This window comes from Ictidomys tridecemlineatus, chromosome 1, assembly GCF_052094955.1.
Source record: "Ictidomys tridecemlineatus isolate mIctTri1 chromosome 1, mIctTri1.hap1, whole genome shotgun sequence".
NCBI classification, from domain to species: Eukaryota; Metazoa; Chordata; class Mammalia; order Rodentia; family Sciuridae; genus Ictidomys; species Ictidomys tridecemlineatus.
In genome coordinates this window covers 197640492-197663092 of record NC_135477.1, presented here as the reverse complement: position 1 = coordinate 197663092, position 22601 = coordinate 197640492, and positions in this window count along the sequence as shown.

Here is a 22601-nt window from a genome sequence, read left to right as displayed (position 1 = left end):
ATGAATTTTAGAATCAGGAAAAAGTAAATGCTAGATTAAATAACATGAGAATTAGAAGTAGAATCTTTTCTATTTTCTTCCTTAATAGATTTAACATCACTACCTTCTCTTCCACTTAATACATGGTGTTCTGCAAATTACTTTACCTCTCTGAGTTTCAGTTTTCTCAGATAAAAAAATTAGTGGGGCTGGGGATGTGGCTCAAGCGGTAGCGCGCTCGCCTAGCATGCGTGCGGCCCGGGTTCGATCCTCAGCAGCACCACATACCAACAAAGATGTTGTGTCCGCCAAGAACTAAGAAAAAAAATAATAAATGTTAAAATTCTCTCTCTCTCTCTCTGTCCCCCTCTCTCACTCTCTCTTAAAAAAAAAAAAAAAAAAAAAAAAAAAAAAAAAAAAAAAAAAAATAAAAAAATTAGTTCAACCAGATGATCATTTAAAAGTCCTTCCATATCTAAAATTCTGTGATTTAATAAGAATAAATTAAACTTGAATTTTTGATGATTAAAGTTTAATTTGAATCTTGAAATCCATGAGATTTTTATAGTTTCTAAATTTAGAATAAAATAATATTTTTCCCCACCTCTAGTGCTGGAAGATGTCCCACATGACCTGAACAAGTTTCAATGCAATAATTACTTTTTAATATGTAATTGCTGTGAAGTTTTGAAGAAGGATGGTCATATTAAGGGAGTATTCTTTTATATATATTTGAATAAATACAATAAAGCCCTAATAATTATAATGTAGGTTATCAATTTAAGAATATATAAATTAATAGGTGGAACAGAATGGAGAACCTACACATTTATGTATTTTTGAAAGAATTAATTAATAAGACCATGAGACTTAGTATCATAAGTCACTGAGAAATCATGAGCTATTCAAAAAATGATGAAGGCAGTTGATTATTAATATTTTAAAAGAGGGAAATCACAGTTCATAATGTATACAATTAATGCTGAGTAAAGACCATATATAAAATTCATATTTTCATTTCATCATGGAAGTAAATAAATCTTAATCTTGAAATTTTCAAGCTAAAAAAATTATAAGTGTGAGTTTAGGAGGTAGAAATATTTTAACTCTTAATATTGAAAACTCTTGTTATTAGACACATGTATGATATTAGATCCATTTTACTATGCCTCAAATTTTTCATATAAACTTGGAATGATTATTTAGTTGTCACCTGTCCTTAAGTGAGAAATGTTAATAATACTACCCATTTTATGAGAAATTCTGTGAGAATTAAATGGAATAATAACAAAATACTTAGGATACAGAAAGAAAAAAGTAAGATTTAATTATTGTTAGAAGTGATTTTTTTCATTGATGGTGTTTGTAAAGGAAATGCATGTTTGATGAGAGAGATTAAGTTTGGAAGACTTATGATTCCATCTATCTTAGGGTAGGACATGTCTATACCAGAGTTACAGAAAAGAGGATACATGGTCAATCTCCTTCAACTACTCCAATTTAGTGACATTTTTACAGAATGAGAGACATTTCAAAGGATGGACACATAGTGCAGAAAACTCACTTGTATAAGTCTGGAGATCATGAAATATGTAATGGCAACAGTCTACAGTTAGATGATTTTCACAGCTCAGTATCCTAAATGTTGGAATGGGGAAAGTAGTTTTTAACACACTGAATTTGAAGTACAATAGAAATGATGTAGCTAAAAGAGCATGTGTACGTATGTCATTGCTCTCACTCTTTAGATAAAAGGTATATAAGACCTATGTAAAAATAACCAAAAAGTATAATATAATAGAAAATATGATTGGAGAAAGTAGTTATTCAATGATTCCCAATAGATCAGTAAGATGGCAAAGAGAAGATGCTGCTGAAGTAAAGAATAAAGCACTAGAATATTAGTTTTCAGAATGATGTATAGGCAAACCTAAGAACTATATGTGAGAATGATTTACTGTAGAGGAGTGAATGTTACTGTTCAAGCTGAATTTCTTGAAAATCTCTGAAGCCCAGCTAACAAGAAAAGTGGTTGTGTTAAATGTTCTATGTGGGCAGGTAGGAATCATTGATAATAACATTATTTAAGCTTTCTTCTATCAACAATATATAGAAGTTCCTACTGTATACATAATTTAAATAATTGCATATAAACTGTGAGGATAATGACATAACAAGAAAGGATAAGTAGAAATACTGTGAGCTCCACAGAGCAAGTTTTCTTTTGGAAACAATAGTTTGTTTCCATTGCAAGGTTAAAAATGTCAGCAAGCATCCAAGTACTGGGATCCGAACTCATACCACAAAGCCCCATTCATCCTATTTCTGTAGAAGCATGAAAAGGTCAAATGGTGAGCATTTATATAGCAAAGGGATTTGAAGTATAAGTTACTAAAATACTTGTTAGTTATAAAAACTATTTTAACTTTCTTACATTTTAAAAGGAGCCCTACATTAGCCACAAAGCACAAAAATTTGAATACATTTTAATTTTAATTACTTTTCAGTTAAAATTAAAATATGAAAAGGTAATTTGTTTTTGAACTTGGCTTTTCTAATTAAGGAAACTTTACATGGAAGAATTATTCTTGTTTCTTTTTATGTTTTCTTATGTCTGTCAAAGATGATTCCTAATGAATTGCCAAATGTAGGTTTGAGACTAGAATTTATCGACCACGGTTATGTATTCTAGTCAAATGCCACAGACAAGAACAGCAACAAATCAAAGTTAATTTGTAATTGAAACTGACTATTACTTAAAGCAATTTAGCTTTAAAGAACCTTGACATGTTCAAAAGATGAATTACTTGATGCTTTTTTGTTATTTCAAATTATTTTTAATCATTTAATAGAAAAGAACTCTAAACTTAGGAAGGCCAGACAGGAATAGAATCTATTTCATGTTCTTTTTAAAACTTGGAGTATAAAAATACCTTTTGAAGATGAATTAAAATGTATTTGAGAGAATTATAACAGTTTTGGGAAAAGTCTTAAGGCGATTGGTATATTGAAAGTGCTGATACAATGTAAAATAAACCTTTATATATTAAAAAAATATTAAATTTACATGATAATCTGACACTTTAGTTTCCTTCCTCCAAATACCTACCAAAATTTGTTTGTGTCCTGTTTTCATGCATTGTTTTCAGGAGATATATATATCTCAATATCTATGTTCTGGAATGAATATATGTATATATAGATGTATATATATTTGCAATAAGATATGAATAAATTTAGCCCATAATTTTGCTAATAACCTGATATTTTGTGATTGATAATTCCATTAATAATTCGATTTATATCCTTTCTATACAAAAGCTGTACTTAATTCAAGATAGGTATATGATTGTATGATTGAGAGAACTTTTCTCTACTAATATTAGGCTAAGCAATAGGTATTTGTGTGTGTGTGTGTGTGTGTGTGTGTGTGTGTGTGTAATATGCAGTGATTTAGATGAAGAGCTCTAAACCCAAGATTTAGCCAGTTTGAAATAATAACTTTGCTTGGCTTGCTTCATTTGTTCATTTATATGAACTTGCATACAAATCATTTTCTCCCTGAAGAGAATCTGCCTGAGGAGAAACAACTATGGCACCTGCTTCTTTATCATAGCCTCCACTGTTTCTCCTGTATCACCACTCTTGCTTATTTATATTGTAGTAGAGGGAAGCATTGGAAGCAAACATAAAAGTTTAAGATTGAACATCAAAAATGGTGAAGCAAAAAAATCAGTGGTAATACAAGAATCTGTGATTATTGGAAAGTTTGATCAGTTTTGTTAATATTCTATGTAAGTGCAATGAGTAGGTTCTTAGGAAAGTTTGCAATAGTAGTTTTAAAGGTGCATAGGTAGTGTTTAAAATCCTAATGCCCAGACCTCACCCCATATCACTATGATGGGAGCTAAGCACTGTTGATTCCTATGTGTGGCATAGTTTGTGAACTTCTCACGCAGTGTATTTCTAGCAAAGTTACTCAAAGGTGTCTAAGTGTAATGCTCTAATATATGTTTATATTTATGTATCTGTAGGATATTTAAGTGTTACCATAAAATAAGTAATATTTGTTCTTATTGTATATTTTCATCTTAGTAAAACAGGTGATTATGTGGTTAGATCTAAAGTTGTAACAGTGGTCCACTTTATGCTTTGAATATAGACCTTGCTGCTCTGCCACTGCAACTTATTTTTAAAATGTACTTGTTTCTTTCTCTCCTTCTTTCCTTGCTCCTCCCTAATCTCTTCCCTCCCTAATCTCAAGAAGAAGAGGATTACCTTTCTTTCCCCTTTTAGGCAAATTTATCTGTCCTTGAGTACATACCCATCATATGGAACAAAGTAATCCAGACTTTGAGGATGTTACCAGAAGATCTCAGAAATGCCTTTCTCCCAAAGTAATAACAAGTGAGTTACAACTCCAACAGAGAAATTTATATGAACTTTTTCATTTATATGAACGTGCATACATGTAAAATGTAGCCTTTGAATCACCTCTTTAAAAACTCCCTGTTCCTGCGGATGGTCAGAATCACAGCCTCTTGAGGCTGTTTTTATGTTTGCTTCCAGTGCTTCCCTTGACCACTAGATAGGTAAGCCTGGGTGGTGATACAGGAAAAACAGTGGAGGTCAATGTTAAAGAAGCAGGTGCCATAGTTGTTTCTCCTCAGGAGGCTGTGATTCTGTCCATTGGCAGGAACAGGGAGTTTTAAAAGAGGTGATTTTTCTTCTTTTTGTCAAAACTGTGTCCTTGTTACTAGATTGGCATTGGGGACAAGGACTGAGCTCTCAGTAACAAAATCTAATGTATTTTGGGAATGCATTTATATCTTGATTAAAATAAATGGCCTACTAATGGTAAATTAGGATTTTATAAATATTCTATTGTAAGGAAAGAATCAAAAGATGGAAATAAAGAGAAACTAGAACCAGTTTAACAATAACACAAGTTTACCCAGTTAAGGGTGACCCAGTAGAGATGGAAACCTGTCTTCTACTTATACATCAGATAGGGGAGTCAGGGAGGGAGAGTTTGTGTAGGTTAGGTCTATTGGCATCAGATCAAAATTGGCATCAGATTCACCATTTTAGGTCAGGAGCCATTTTATCTAGAGAATCCAAAGTTTTGATTCTGAGGCAATGCTACTTAACTTTCCCTAAGAACATGTGCCTGCTAAAGGACCAACCCCACCATAGTTTAACTCCTAAGCAGCTTATGAAATTCCTTTGGTGGGCTATAAAGCTGCTCTTCTTGCAGGGACAGCCTTGTCATTTTGCCTCATGTTACCTACAATAAATCTCTTGTGTGAGCTTCTGGTGCATAACGTGGTCTTTGGACTTGGCATGGACTCTGAGAGTATCCTTTCAATGACCACCATAGAGAATGCATTCAGATATGGCCACAAGAGGTTTTCTTATACAAGTATTGCTTTGAGAATAAATACACAGTAGACATATTAATGCTACTAGCAGGAATAGGGATTGGGTTCCTGGTCCACAGAGTGGAAGAAAAGAACATCACCAGGGATGCAGGAATTTTATTTAAATGGAGAATAAATGATTTGGAACTCCTGGGCCAATGCACCTGGAGGGGCATGAGTGACACAAAAGTTTTACAGCATTTCTTCTTCGAAAAGCACATAAGGAGAAGTCAATAAGCTCCTTGGGATTGGTTCTTGATATTTGAATTGCCCCAAATGGAGGCACGGGCAGAATTATGCAGTGGCTCTCTGAGATAAGGAAACTCATGTAAGTGGACCAGTTTTAAGTATTTTTTTTTTCATTTTCTCAAATGATCTTAGTATACCTTTAAAATTCTTCAGGAATAAAGTCCTACACACTCTGAAAGATACTGACTACACTGATGAATGGAAGAAATAGTTCTCCCTGTGAGCTTTGTTCTGCTTTGAAATGCAAAAGATCAGAAAGTCTTTGTTGATAGTCAACTATCAGCTCTTTCCCTCCATATACAATATTGAACTCTTGCAGGGAATTTGCATCCCATTTTGTAACAAAGGTCCACTTTTCTTTTTGCTTTGGGGCATACTCTGTCTTGATCTATGCATCATTTAATGTGCTATGACCATCAGACAATTTTAACACAGCATACAGAGAAAAATAAACTGGAAACTTTTAAAATGTAGTTCTATACATTAGCATGAAATATTATAATCTCATATTGTGGACAATCAAACTCAGTTGTGGATGTTTAAATCCTTCACAGATATCCTGCATAAAAAAGAAGTCTGAGAAGAATTACCATATCAGACAGTTATGCTTGATTCTCTCATTTACTTGTTAATACCCAGAATATCTTTCCAGTTTATTCAGGGTGGCTCTTTCATAGCAAAAATGCCATCTGAACTCCAAGAAATAAACTAGAAAGACTTGAGTGGATCTCTGAGCCCACTGAGTTCACTTACATAATTGTAAGTGATCATAAAATGCTCACTGTCTCCAAGGAAAGACAAAAGAACAGAACCTCTTTAATATGTAAATACAGAACTTCAACAGCAACATTGTGTTAACTCCTAGTCTTTTTTTTTTAACAAATCTTTAATTTTGTGATCCCATTTCCCTGCCAAATTGTATTAGTTTCATTGTTCATAAATGGCCCTGGATCCCTGAGGCAGAAATCTAGGCAGTCAGCTTAATACAGCTTTATTCTCTGTCAGGGAAGTCTGTAGACAGTTTCCATAAGGGGAAAAAAAGAAAAAGGCCAAAAATATAATGCATGGCTGAATATGTGATTATATAGGAATGATACAAAATATGAGAAATATTTACTCTTTTATTTTCATAGTGTGTTCACGTGACTTTGACACCAGAGGTTCAACCATAGAGTATAAATTATGCATTCTGAGAAAACACACAAATGGAAAAGTGCATATTGTATTTGGTAGAACATTTGATGCCTTTAAGGTTCCAGCTCCTTTCAGCCTACCGTCATGTTTTCTATCTGATAATAACCGCTCCAAGTTGAATCACCATGGTTGACTGCACCCTATCACACCTTTGGATTAGGAAAGTGGAACTTAGAAGTATTCGTGAAGTATTTCTTGATTATTCACAAGTTAACTCCTGATTGAAATAGGCTGCAGCAAAACATCCAGTTCATTCCAGCATACAGCAAAAGCAATGAACTGTGGTTCAACAAATTGACCTTCAGAGTTTATTATGACCTTCAAATTGTTGCTAATATCAATGATACATTTTCTCTTGTTTTTTATATTTTTAAGGGAATTTGTTCCTAACTATCTATGAGCACTAGAACATTAAATCAATTTATTTTGTAACTTTTCCTGAGGATAGGAACAACATATCTGTATATATTTTAGATAGTCCAAGAAAATACAGTACTTTGTTTTTTCAATTTTAATTCCTACTTATTTAATACAGCATTGTTAGAATATGAAAATTCTATTGCAAGTAACAATGCTGTTGTGCATATGTAAAGGTTTGATACTTTTTTTGCTTTTGTTTTGTAAACATTCTACTGTATTTATTTGTGGAGCATTTTATAATAGCTAAGCATTTTGATAATTTAAGTTTTGTATTTCACACTGAGGTCATGTTGATATTAAAACACTGAAATGATTTACAGTCTAGAGCAGGAGGCAGTTTACTCATTGGCACTGAGGACAAACTCACATTCCTCTTTAAAATTTATTTTTAAGTTGAAAGATTAAATTGTGTATGTTTTAAGTGTATATTATGATGTTTTGAAATATTTATACATTGCAGAATGAGTAAGTCTTGCTACTTAATATAAGAATTATCTCACATATTTATTTTTGTGGTTGAAAATGCTATAGATCCACTCTCAGCATTTTTCAAGGATATAATTATATATTATTAACTATAGTCACTATTGAAAATGCTATAGATCCACTCTCAGCATTTTTCAAGGATATAATTATATATTATTAACTATAGTCACTATTGGGTATAATTAATTTTTTAAAATTGTTCCTTCAAACTTGCTAAAATTTTGTATCCTTTCACTAACACCTTATCATCCTTATGGATCCAGTTACACCAGCCCCTGGTAAGTGCTACTCTACTCTCTACTTCTTTTTTCTAGATTTTTAGACATTACATATGAATGTGATCATGTCATACTTTTTTTTCTGCTCACTTTTTTATGGCTTGAAGGCGAGGTTTGATTATAAATCATAATATTTATGGCCATTATCACATTTTTATTTTTTATTTTTTTGTCTGAAAAGTAAAGAAGACAGTTTTGCTACTTTAAGAAATTTGATAGCACAAAAATCATGTGTTTGAAATGTTTGCTACTGTGCATGTAGCTATACAGAGAATCCAATTTTGTCCTGTTGTAGAATATTTAGCTATGAATAAGTGCTTCAAAAATCTCCTTTATGTGATTTTGGAAAATGAGATGTTGGATTTCTGTGCATTTTAATGCCAATGTCATTTAACATTTTCAAGCAGATATACACATATCTTTTTTTCAAAAAGTTGATCCATAATTTGAACACAGAATAAAATATCTTAAAAAAGACTTTAGAGGATTCAAGGGTTCACATTTCAAGTAAAGTTTGTCTAGGAGTGTGGGTAAGCATGTTGAAAATTTTGTCTTTCCCTATCTGTATTGATTGAAAATTTTCCATGAAGAGGAGTTTCTGGTACATTTTTAAGCAGTTCTATTGACTCATAATATATCTTAATTTACATTTATTTGTCCACTTAAAAAATTGTAACAGTTAAGAAGAAATAGAATCTTCAAGTATTTCAAGATACTTACCATATTCCAATATTATTAGCATTTTTGGTTCAAAATACCTGTTCTATTTAACAATCATGAAAAAATAACATGTATGACCAGAACTTTTAGCAAATTCTATATATTTAACTTTTAGCAAACAGTTATATATATGTAAATATATATGTAAGAGTGTGCTATGTATTATGTAAATATGTAAACTATATATAATATAAATATATATAATATTCATGAATGGAGATAATTTAGGTAGGGTACTATTTCCGCTCTTTCTGACTAGACTCTAGGAGGATATACTTTCATGAGTTATCCTATAACATCTTGGTATTTTGTTGACTTTTGCTACAGGCATTAGTTTTGTTCAAGACATCCTTGTTAATTATAATCTTCATTACTGATAAATCGTGTAAAATAAAATCTTCCAGATCTAACTGAAAGTTGTATCCATTAATAAATTGGTGACCAAACACAAAGTCAATAAGTAATGTGATAAAAAAATTTTAAGTGGTTCTTAGTATAAGCTTGAAGAATGTGAGAGATATTTTCTCTTAATGACTAGCTAAGGAGACTTGAAGCCTATTTATATGATGAGGTGAGTATGATATCATAGTATGTTCAGAATTAGAAAAAAAATTCTTCCTTCTCTCTAATTATATATTTATTCAATGTGTAATACTGAAGGGACTGTAGATTCTTAAATGCTGGGCTAAATACATGTATTACAAAAGTAATAGGACCGTATTTTCTATTTTTAAAGATCTACTAGTAATAGTGAGGGATAAAAATATAACTGACAGTCAGAATTAAATGGTTTAAAGCAATATATCCCAAAATAATCAAACTAATCATTTTTAGTAATAGAAAATTTGAAAGAAAGGAGATTGATATATCATACAAAAGATAATCATAAGAAAGTCAATGATGAATGCATTCATATAAAAGAAAGTATTTATTAAGATAAAGAGTATTATCAGAGATAAGTAGCACAGTTTTTAATAACCAAAACATATAGGTGATATCCATTCTGTGGAATTGAATTAGCATTAGCATAACTCCACATAATGTACTTATTAAATAAGAATGGCAAGAAAAGTTAAAAATGTTTAACTAAATAAAACAAATATATAGAAAATTTAATGGGATGCAAGCAAATACATTTAACTTAGAGAAAATCTTAAATATTTACATGTTTCTATCAAAAAAGAAAAAGATTTAATTTATTCATTTAATCATGCAAGTAAAAGTATTAAAAATATGTAGTAATTTGTGTCCCTCTGTAGAAAATATGATTGTGTAAACAAAATTCAATAGCATCTAGGGTGCAAACACATATTAAAACTAAAACTTAAATCCAGTAAGTTTACAAGATAAAAATCTAATAACAAAAGAAACAAACAATTTTTATGCTATCAAGGAAGTTTGAAAAATAAAATTTAAAAAATTAAATAACCTGAGAAATGAAGTGTTTAGGGGAGCATTAAATGAAAAGTGAGAAAGACCTGGAAAATGTAATCTACAAATCATCACTGACAGGATTAAAGAGAGTCTAAATAGAGGAAGATCTACGATATGATACTGGTTTAAAAATCTCAGTTAAGAGTCAGTGATCTTCAGGTTGACTAGAGGCTCACTACAGTTCTAATCAATGTACTCATTTATGTTGTTCCCATAAGATAAAGTTACTTTAAACTGTTTGTGATGGAATATGCTTGTCATTGGAGAGCCTCAGGAGGCTCAGGCAGGAAGATTGCAAGTTCAAGGTCAGCCTTAGCAACTTAGTGAGGCCCTAATTTTATTAATGAGAACCTGACTCAAAAATAAAAAAAAAATAAATAAAATAAAAAGAACTTGGAATATGGCTGGGTTGTGGCTCAGTGGTGTAGTGCTCACGTAGTATGTGTGAGGCCCTGGGTTTGATGATCAGCACCACATATAAATAAGTAAAATAAAGGTATTGTGTACACTTACAACGAAAAAAAATTAATAATAAAAAAAATAATAATAAAGGACTGGGTATGTGGCTCAGTGGTTAAGTGCTTCTGAGTTCAATAACCAATACCAAATAAATACATAAATAGTAATAAATAAATAAAAATTAATTTAAAACTATTATGAAATTAAAAACCAAGACTAGATAAAATAATCTTAAACATAAAAAGGTGAATGACTTATGCAGATTTCTTATAGATTTGTTGTAGAATATTATAGAAATATTCTGTACAGAAAATTATGTAATTTTTTTTGTCAATGGGAGGATAAAAAAATCAATTAATAAAACATAACAGAAAAATTAGAAAGGGATTTTTGATTGATTTTGTATAAACACGGCCAGTCTGTTTACTAGAGAATAATACTCTCAAGAAACGCTGCTAAAGCATGTATATAGTTATATAGAAGATACACTGATCATCAATATTTAGCTACATTAAACATAAATACGTATTCAAGTTAGACCATAAACCGGAAAATAGGAGTCAATATATGCAGTATCTCATGAGACTATTTTCATGGTAAAGTTTTCTACAGAAAACAATAATCATATAAAATGATTTATATCTGCTCACCAAAAAACAGCATTCTGACATTAAGTTGAATTAAGTATTTATCAATAATATGTATACTTCACTAATAAATTATACAAATATATAAGAAATTTACATAACAAAATATTATAAACAAACAAAATATATACCCAAATGTGAAAAAGAAAATGGATAAGACTTGTGCAATTACATTACAAAAGGAGATAGACTGATCAATAAATTCAAAAAATGTGTCAGTATTAATAGTATTGGTAAAATGCAAATTCAAAACAAAATTGATACCACTCCTCTCACTCTCCTTGAAGGGCTAATGTTATAAAACTTAAGACAAGGCTAGGGTTGTGGCTTAGTGGTGGAATGCTTGACTAGTATTGTGAGGCACTGGGTTTGATTCCATCATCACATATAAATAAATAAATAAAAGGTTCATTGACAACCAAAAAAATTTTAAAAAAACCTTAAGACAATGACAAAAACAGGTTGTCAAAAATGAAAAGCAACTGGAAATCTAGTATATACAAGATGAAAATGTAAAATCACATAATCACCAAAATTTATTAATAAAGTTTTTTTGCAGTTCAATTAAAAATGCAACATCTATTAAACCAAGAACATCCCTAATAGTTTTACCAAATTAAAATTTTTGTATACAAATGACCTACACAGTGTTTTCATAACAACTTTGTAATAGACATGCAATTGGAAACAATCTAAATGTCCAATTGTAGCAGAATAAATATATAAACAAGTGTGTATATTCATAGAACGTAATAGTTACCATCAAATAAGAAGAAACTAATTGCTTATTTTCTCAACAAAATGAGTGAATCTCAAAAGTTTGAGTTAAAGAAGTTGGACAACAAACATGCACATTCAGTATGATTAAATTCATGAAATTTAAGATTAAGCAAAACTCATCATGGGAGAAATGCAGACAGTTGTTATGTTTGGTATTCAAGCGGGAATCAATTACAAACACTATCCAAGGAATTTTTTGAGATGTTAGAAATGTTTGATTCCTTGATTATTCTTTGGGTTGGTAAGGAATACATTTTTCAAAATGTATCAAACACTACACTTCTCTGTCCATTTAACTGTATCAAAACATTATCTAATAAATAAGAAATAGTGAAACTATAATTCTATATAGAAATAAAGTGGAATAGTGAAGGAAATTTTGAAATGTGATGATTGCTGAAGTATTTCTTACTTGCTAATCAATTTGAAGTATTGTGTAAGTTGGGCACTGTTTAAAATACCAAAAGAATTATGTATGTTAAAACTTTTGATATGAAACCAATTTCCATGTATGTATGAGTTTGTTAGGAGGAACCAACTACTATGTAGAACCATAAAGCTACAATAAAAAATTTAACCAAAACTTTTGAGAAAGCTGTTGAAATTGAAGACATTGATAAATGGTTGTTTTTTTTTTATTTTCCCTTTGTAATATGGATTCAACTAAATGATAAATACATATATCCAGGAAGCAAATCAATATTTTGTTACTTATGAAGCTAAACTATCTAAAAAAATGTAAACTAGTTTTGTGACAATAAGATTTTAAATATTTCACCCTAAATTAAATGTGCATACTAATTTAGTCACTGTCCTGCTACTAAGCACATGTCCTAATCCTAGATGTCCACCTGAAATGACTTCATGGGTAACTGCAGGAGGAACATGCAGGATGTATGCAGGAAATAGGAATTTTGAGAGAAAAGATGGAAGGAAGGAAGGAAAGAAGGATGAAAGGGAAGGAGGAAAAGGTGGGAGGGAGAGAGAGAAGGATGAAAAAAGAGAAGAAGAGAAAGAAATTTCAGTATGAAATTTAGTGCGTGGAAAGAGCATTGCTACGTAGATAGAATTTGATGTGCTAGTAGTGACTCTTGTTACTTGAGAATCATAGTAAATTTGAAATTTATCTTTTAACTCTTTCAACCTCTTTTGTTCAATTCCTTTTTTCCCCACATCTTTTGAAAGATCATATTTCTCATACCCACTAATTCAAGCAATGTAACTTAATATCACTTCTGTTCAAAAAACAAATTTAGATTATCTTAGGTACTTGTTTTATTGCTACGATTAATCTCAATTTATGCTGACAAGTAGTTTAACAAAGGATCTATGTATTCTTTATTCTTTTTATTTTGTTTTAGTGCTGTAAAAGTTATTGCCACAAAGAAATTTTTTTTCTCTGACCTAGACAAAATTAGAGGTGGTGAGTTATGAAGAGGAAGTACTCATACTTGCCGATTTGAGATAGTGCTGTCTCAACTACTCTCTAACCAACACTCCACAAGAAGTTACTTCTCATTCTACATGCACCCTTTGCATTCTGTACTGTGGACATATGCACATGTAAAGTAATACAACAAAGCTTACATTAAACATTCTTTTAAACTAACAATTCAGACATAGAGCTCTCCTAGCAATGGCACTTTCACCAATGAGCTGATTCCAATTCCTGCCTCATGTTTCTAAGAGCAGAAAACTCTACATCCAAGTATCTAATGTGGATTTCTACTTTTTTCTAAGAAAAATTTCCTTCACACTGTGCTCTTTGGACATACTTGTGGCTTTCCGTAGCATGCATCTCAGATAATAAGTCCTTCAGGTTTATTTGTGAGTACATTCTTCATATTCACAGATAATGTTCACTATTGTGTCTTACAGAATTAACAGTGAAAATTAGCCAATTCTTCAGGTATGAGTGTAAGCTAATAGTTAGGACATCTGCTTAACAAGTGTTTGGAAATATGCTTCATTCATTTTTTTCTATGTATCTTTTCATTTGAAGATACGCTATGTTCAAAAACTTGATAAAATACCATTTAAAATTGAAACCATGCATGTTCTCTAATTTGTACTTTGAATTTTTAATAATGTATCTAATATCTCTTCCTGTTTAAAATGTTAGTCTATTTATTCATTTATTATTTAAGTACCTAACATGCAAACTGTTCCTTTTTTTTTTTTTTGAACAGAGAAAAAGCAAAACAAAATCCTTATGCTCACAAAGCTTATGTTTTAATGGAAAGACTATTCATGAGGAAAGAAAACACAAATATTCTGTACTGTCACCTACTAAGTGATGTGACGAAAAGTAAAGTGGTGTAAGAGGTTTCATAATAAAGTTATAATCTTTTGGAAAAATTGTTTAGACATTTAACAACCATCAAAAAGGGGAGAGGAGATGAGAAAAAAATGGCCCAGCATACATTTAGCCACACAATTTACCAGACCTATCAAAATTGATAGCTCAAAATCTTGACTCTAAATGTGCTTCATTTACCCACTAACTGATCAAAATAAGTTGAATCTGAAGGATTAAGGCTACGTATACACTCTCAGTTTCCTATAGGTACCATAACCTCCTGTTTTCTGACGCTTCAGTGATATATACATTACAGGTTGGGTTCTCAAAGGCACTGATTTCATTACCTTGAAACATTAGACAAATAACTACTATGTGAATACATGAACTTAGACTTGTTCTTATTGAATGGAACATAATAATAAAGAAGGTATTTAAAAAGTTCCAATTTAAACGAAAATAATTTTGAATATTTTCTGCCTGCTTAATTAAGAAAAGTTATCTCTCTTTTTCATGTCCTGTACTATCTGCTAAATGATCTGTCATTCATTTCTCTATACCTACTTTTATTGGCCCCAAGTAATAGAAAACTATTTCCACTGTGGAAGATGGCCTTGCCCCATGTCTAAATAATAGGTGTCACTCAGCCAACTGAGACAGATTTTAACACTGGCAATCTGAAAGCTTCATCAAAGTCCTGGATTGATAGTGGCTGGTAAATGAGGTTTGCATATCCACTTTGAAAAAGAGTATTAAAGGTGATACTTCTTATCAGAAAGTCTGAGGATTTTATAGTCTTATATTGTGGTCCTGGGACTTTTGTCCTCCATAGTATCATTATCTCCTCTCTGTGTTCTGGTACTGAGGTATACTATTTAAGGTTTTAAAGAATAGCTATGTAATTGATTTCTATTATCACTTCTGCTGTAACCATATTTTATGTAAACAGTGGACCTGAACATGTGCTGATTTCTTTTAAAGCTGGAGGAAAGAGTTTGGTTTAAAATAACCTAATGAATCAATGCCTATTCAAATCATTTATGCCCCAGAAATTTAATGTTAGCTTTCATATATATGACCATTTTTATGTACTCCTTCACGTTATTTAACTTTCTTTTCATTTAAATATAAAAAAGAATGTTCATAATTACTTACCATAGCAACCACTGTAGAAGTACATTCAAATGCCAAGACTGGCACAGAGTTCACTGTTGATCTAATCATGACAAACAGTGTGCAACATGACCCTGTGCAGTTATTTTGAAGCTTTTGTATCTTGATGAGTACAGTAAATGTACTAGGAGTAGAATTGTTTTTAATCAACACAAGTGAATAATATCATCATCATCATCTTCTTCCTCCTCCTCCTCAACTGAAACAAAAGCTATCCTGAGTGATTTATATAAGACCCAATACTATTGTGGAACATTTGATTACATATTAAATGCTGAATATTAATTGTATAATTATGTAAAAAAATGTTTGTGCCTATATTACCTAGATACACATATGAACAATTGGATGTATGTACACAAAGGAGAAAAATTTTAACCTACATTTTATATGCCTATCCTTCAAATCAGTTATAGATAATTTGAGAATATGTATGATTAAAATATTATCAATTAGATGAATAAGTGACAATATATTTTATAGTATTGCAACACATAAATGTAAATACTTTCAATATATTTAGTCTTCAACTCGTTTTATCTGGTTTACAAAATCTTTCACCTTCATTTGAATTACTTTTGTTGTCGTGTAGGTTTTCATAAACCCTATAAATAACTAATTGTAAGAAGCCCAAGTATATCTCCTGGTTGCATGAAATGATCTTTCCTCCTCCCTTTGTCCATTCATTCACACACACACAGAGAGAGAGAGAGAGAGAGAGAGAGAGAGAGAGAGAGAGAGAGAGAGAGAGAGATACTGCCCCAAGACATGAAAAAAAAAAAACAAATTCTGAGGACACTTAAAAATATTCTAGGGAAGATAAACATTAGACTGATTATATAATCAATAGATTACAAAAATGTTAGTTATTTTTCTCATTATAACCCAACAATCTATATATTAATTTCCTTTGGGATAAATTAAATATTTAAATAGTTTACTTGTGACTGAACACTGTGGTGCACACCTGTAATTCCAGCAGTGTGGGAGGCCAAGGGAGGAGGATCTTGAGTTCAAAGCCAGCCTCAGCAAAAGTGAGGCACTAAGCAAATCAGTGAGACTCTGTCTGTAAATAAAATACAAATTAGGGCTGGGGATGTGGCTCAGTGGTTTAGTGCTCCTGAGTTTAATCCCTGGTGTCCAATAAATAAGTAAATAAATAATTTGCTTTTACTCTAAACTTTAAAATGTTATTTTATTAATATGAAATTTTGAAGTTGAATAAAAAACATAATGCCATCCAATTAAAAAACCTCACAAACTGCTGAAATCTGTATGGAGCTTTTCTGCATAATTGTTTGATACCATACAGTTAAATTAATAATAAAATCCAAAAAAGAATATTAGTGATAATTTTTGCTGAAATATTACTGATTCTGAAAAATTGTAGGAACCATGAGGTGGTGTCCACACTAATGGTGTGGATGTGTGCATCAGAAAGCTAATGGTAGCAATGAACTGCAGGGATATTTTAAAATCTAAAGTGATGCTACAGAAGTAATTGTCATGATAAAGAAAACTCTATTCCATGCACTTTAAAAAATCAGTTCATTAGACAAAAGCAGAGATCCTAATTTTTGGATAATGTTTCATATTGTGATCTTAATTTTTTTGATTTTTGAAAGGCAAAATCCAAATGAATAGAGGACATGAAATAAGTAAATCTGTGAGGAAAAAACAATGTCATCTACAAAAATATCCTGGTAATGAAAGAAAAAAAATGATTCATATACAAAATTCTTAAAGGTTAGCTGGGAAGGAATAAAATAGAGTGAGAGGAAATGAATGAAAAATAAATAAAGAGATGGAGTGTTTACATTTATAACTTTTCATTTAATAAGAAGATAACAGTATCTCTAAGGTACACTGCCTTCTTTTTAAATAATAAAAAAAGAACTACAACAAAACCCTAAACACAAAGTAGCAGCTAGACACTGGCGTAAGCAGGATAGGTGTAAATGTATTTAGATAGGCTTTCAAATATAATTTCTTGTTATGGTTGAATACCTGCTATTTCCCTATTCTGATGAGAAAGGATCTTAAAACAGATACAGTCTCCAGTGAAAGAATGAAATTGTGCTTTACAACATTCATAAATATAAGGCAGGAGATGCACAGGCATACTGGCCATATTTCCCCCTTACTTTACCTGTTTCAAGTGAAGGCTCTGCATATAGAATAAATAAACAGAAATGGAAAAATACAGTGTTATTCTTCAAGCTTAATATTTCCACTCTAGTCAGTGTACAACCAGAGGAAGTTTTTGGTTTTTATATATCTATTCTAGGTCATTGAAGGGTTCAAGCATTTTCTTTCTTTCTTTCTTTCTTTCTTTCTTTCTTTCTTTCTTTCTTTCTTTCTTTCTTTCTTTATTTTTTTGAGAGAGAGAGAGAGAGAGAGAGAGAGAGAGAGAGAATTTTTTTAAAAGACCTTTTTTTTTTAAAAGAGAGTGAGAAAGAGAGGGAGAAAAAGAGAGAAAATTTTAATATTTATTTTTTTTTTAGTTTTCGGTGGACACAACATCTTTGTATGTGGTGCTGAGGATTGAACCTGGGCTGCACGCATGCCAGGCGAGCGCGCTACCGCTTGAGCCACATCCCCAGCCCAAGAGAGAGAATTTTTTAATATTTGTGTTTTAGTTTTTGGTTGACACAACATCTTTCTTTATGTGGTGCTGAGGATTGAACCCAGCGCCCTGTGCATGCCAGGCGAGCGCGCTACCGCTTGAGCCACATCCCCAGCCCTTAAGCATTTTCTTTTATCTCAGTTAATTATTTTTGCTACCACTACTTTAACTTAGATTTGCTAAAAAAGTTATAACTTAATTTGACTAGTATATAGTATCCTTATTTATAACATTATTAAGTGTACTAAGTAGAGGGTAAATGACAAGAATCACTAGCTATAAGAAAGCAAATTTTATCTATCCCCTTACTTTGGAAACACACATACTCCACCACATACACACATAAATAATGTATAACCTTTCCCTATTCTAGATCCTAATGATTTACCGCTTTCTATAATATTCCAATTCTTAAATGTGATCTTTTTGAGGGATGGAGATACCAGGAATTGAACTCAAGGACACTTTACCACTGAGCTACATCCTCAGCCATATTTTGTATCTTATTGAGAGACAGGATCTCACTAAGTTGCTTAGTGCCTCACTTTTACTGAGGCTGACTTTGAATTTGGGATTCTTCTAGCTTAGGCTCTTGAGCTGCTGAGATTACGGGCATTTGACCCTGCACCCACTCCAATTCTTAAATATGTTGTTCACTTCTTATATCATTGCACATTAGATAATAGAACTCAAATTAGAATTTAGACTTCACAAAAAAATAAGAAGCATCTGCATTTTACATAATCTTTTCATTTTATGATTCATTAAATTGCTTGAGATATTTTCTTCATTCATGGGTATATGCTAGTAGATAGGCAATGAACAATAGTAGAAAAAGACATGGGGGTCCAGGCTACCTGCTTATCCAAGTTGTTTGTACTTTCTGGTCCTTCCTATGCTTTATTTCTATTATAATTTTCAATTGATTGCCCTTCAACCTGCCCAAAACATTATGTCTCTGACGATATAAGTCTAATAGAAACAGCTAATCATGGGCCAATTCAGAAATACAGAGTCACTTGGTGTACTCGAGTAAGTGATTGTATCTCTTGTCAGAGTTTTATAGCATGAGAAAGGATACTTCTTTTCAAATGGATAAAATTATTTAGTATTGTTGACTTGCATTTATTTTAGGACTTGAGGGTATATAGTGTGATTGTCTCACTGGGACTTGCTATAAATATTATTGATGCTTGTTTCAGTTGGCTTTTGTATCACTATGACTAAAATGAATACTTGACAAGAACAACTTAGAAGAGAGAAAGTTTCTTTGGGACTTATAGTTTTCTGAGGTTTACTCATGCTATTGCTCTGGGACAAAGGTTAGGCAGCACATCATGGGAGAAGTGTGTGGTGGAGGCAAGATGCCAGCTCATGGTAGGGTCAGGAAACAGAATTGTTGGCAGGGGGGACCCAAGGGAAGAACAACATTTTCATGGTATTCTTCTAGTGACCTACCTTTTTAATCATACCTTGCCTGCCCACATTTACCAGAACATTCAAGAACATTCAAAATAAAATGGACTGATTAGTTTATAGCTTTCATAGTCCAACCATTTCACCTGTGAACGATCCTACATTAACACAGTGGCTTTGGGGAAACACCTTATATTTAAACCATAATCTTCTGCCCCTGGCCCTCAAAAACTCATGTCTATCTCAGAATGCAAACTGCATTTAGTTAATGTCTAAGAATATCATAGTCTTAAAAGTTCCAGGATTTCCCCCAAGTCCAAGTCCAAATTTTCCTCTGAGACTCAAGGCAAATTCTGAGCTGTAAGCTCTTGGAAAGATCAAAAACAGGTATCCAAATCAAAAGAAAGTTACACATATCCAAAATGCAGTGTCACAGAGTAAACATTAACATCCCAAAAGGGAGGAACTGGGACAGAGAAAGAAGGCATGAAGCAAAAGCCAGACTTAAACTCAGGCAAACAGAACCCTAGCTATGCCCATGACTCCATGTAGAACATCAGGACTCATGGCTGCAAGATGTTGTTTCCAAAGGTTTTGGGAAGTCCTGCCCTTATTCCCTTCCCAGTTCCTGTACCCAAAGAGTCTCTTTAAGCCTGGTTATCTTGGCAGATGTAAGCTCTTCTCAACAAACAGTCCACATTACTGACATCTTTTAATTTCTGTGATCTCCATCTCTGTTTTAGCTTCATATTCCAGATTTATGAATCATTCTCTCAGAGGCTGCCTATGAAGACTCCAGCCCTGCTACAATTTATATAGTTCCCCAAGCCTTTGTTTGAAACTCATTGGAAGCTTTCATGACCCCTTAAATCCAATATTCTGCATTCCTAAAGAATGAGCACCACAGGGATGATCCAAGATCTTCTCCCAAGATGTGCAATATAGGAAATTTCTGAGACCATGACTTCAGTGGCCTCTGAGTGCCTGGGTAGCTGATTAAAGTGAAACAATTATCTGGGATCTCCTGTAGAAGCAGAGTACCCTCATAATCACTTCCCACAGTACTTTTCTACATCCTTGGACCTGCAGTGGGTGTGATCTTGCAAATTCCTGAGATACCCTCAAACCTTCCTTTTTATGGTCTCTGTGTGAAGTTCTTAGCATAATTTTAGTAGTTGTAATCTCTTCAAGAAAAACTTTCTTGGATCAGGTTTTATATGAACTTTTCTGGTTAAACTAATAGTTTAAAAAAATATAATTATTTTCTTCTCCAAGTTCCCACAGTAAACCTGGCTCAATGCTGCCAGAAATATCCATACCACTGACTAAATGCTATTCTACCTTGAAATGTCCTCCCCCAGATTAATCAGTCCATCACTTTCGAATTCAGCCTCACACAAAGACTCAGGACATGGGCAAAATATGGACAAGTTCTTTATATAACCTAAGTGTTCTCTAGTTCAATTTCCAATAGAGTCCTCATTTACCAATGAAACCTCATGAACACAGTCTGCATTTCCTATTAGCATTCTGGTGTTAATACTAGAATTTCCAAAAATGTTACTTGCAATATTTTAAGACTTTTTCACCCTTCATTTCTAAGCTTTTCCAAAGGCTTCTGAACCACATCATCAGGTTAGTTATAAAAATGACCCAACTTCTTGGCACCAATTAGCTTTACTGAGCTATTATATTGCTGTGACAAAAATATCCAACAAATAAAACTTAGAGGAAGGAAATTTATTTTGGCTCATGGTTTCAGTGGTTCAGTCCATAGATGACTGATACCATTGCTCTGGGACAAAGTGAGGCAGCACACATGGGGTAAGGTCCCAGTGGAGAAAAGCTGTTTAGTTCATGGTAGAGTCAGGAAGCGAGACAGGGTGCAGAAAGGGGCTTCAGAGAAAAACAACCCTTCCATGGAATACCCCATTGACCCATCTCCTGTACTTATGCCCCACCTGTCCCCATTCATCATTTATTCCACTCTAGGAATGGACTGATTAGATCATGTGTCTTACAGTCTAGCTTTTTCACCTCTGAATATTCTTGCATTGAGAGAGGAGATCTGGAGGAACCTATTATCCAAACCATAACAATAACTTTTCCTAACTCTAAAATCTCTGAAAGCATAGGATGTATTGAGTAATATTGCCCAAGCATGATCCCTTTCACTGCAGTTTAAGTGTTTTGAATTTATCTCTAAGATTCAAAACTGAAAGTCTCCTGTGCTTTGGCTTTATGGGTTAGAACAGAATTATCAGGAAGAAGTCAAAAACTTCTACCAGGTATTATGTCATCATTTGTGGTGGGCAAGTCAAAATGCAAAATATATTTTTTAATTTGAAAGGATGATGAAGCATTTCTAATCTTTTGGACCCTTACACAATCAACCAGTGGAAAATATATCTTGAACCTAATTTCCTGGAGTGTATGAGTTTGTATCTATATTTTATTTCTATAATCATGAATATTGATTCAGTGTGATATTCTGCAACATGCCAAACTGACCTAAATCTCTTAGGAATAAACATTACAAAGGTTAGGAAAGTTTAGTACACTGTTGTAAATATGTAATGGATTATTTCCCAACTAAATGTGAAATATTTTAGATCATGCTCCCTGATAAAGGTGGAAAACAATGCATTTTCCTGATCAGTAGCTATGTACCAAGTATCTGAGGCCATGCCAATTCTCTCTATTAAAGATACCATAAGGGTATATCAGCTGCAATTTTGCCTATGAATTGTTTGATTTTTTTGTCATGGTTCATTTTCCACATCTATTTAGTTATTTTGAGAAAAAAATAAAGATACATAAAATGATAAGGACTCTTGTGTTTTCTCTTGTCACTGTGGACAACAGGATTCTTCAGAGCCTTCCAATTTGCCTTTTTTGTATAATGAAAATTCTTAATCTCAGTCCTTCACTCTTCCACTATATATAAACATATACACAAACATATGTATGATGAATTGCACGTACACATATGTATGAATTAATGTTTAAGCTATTACCAAG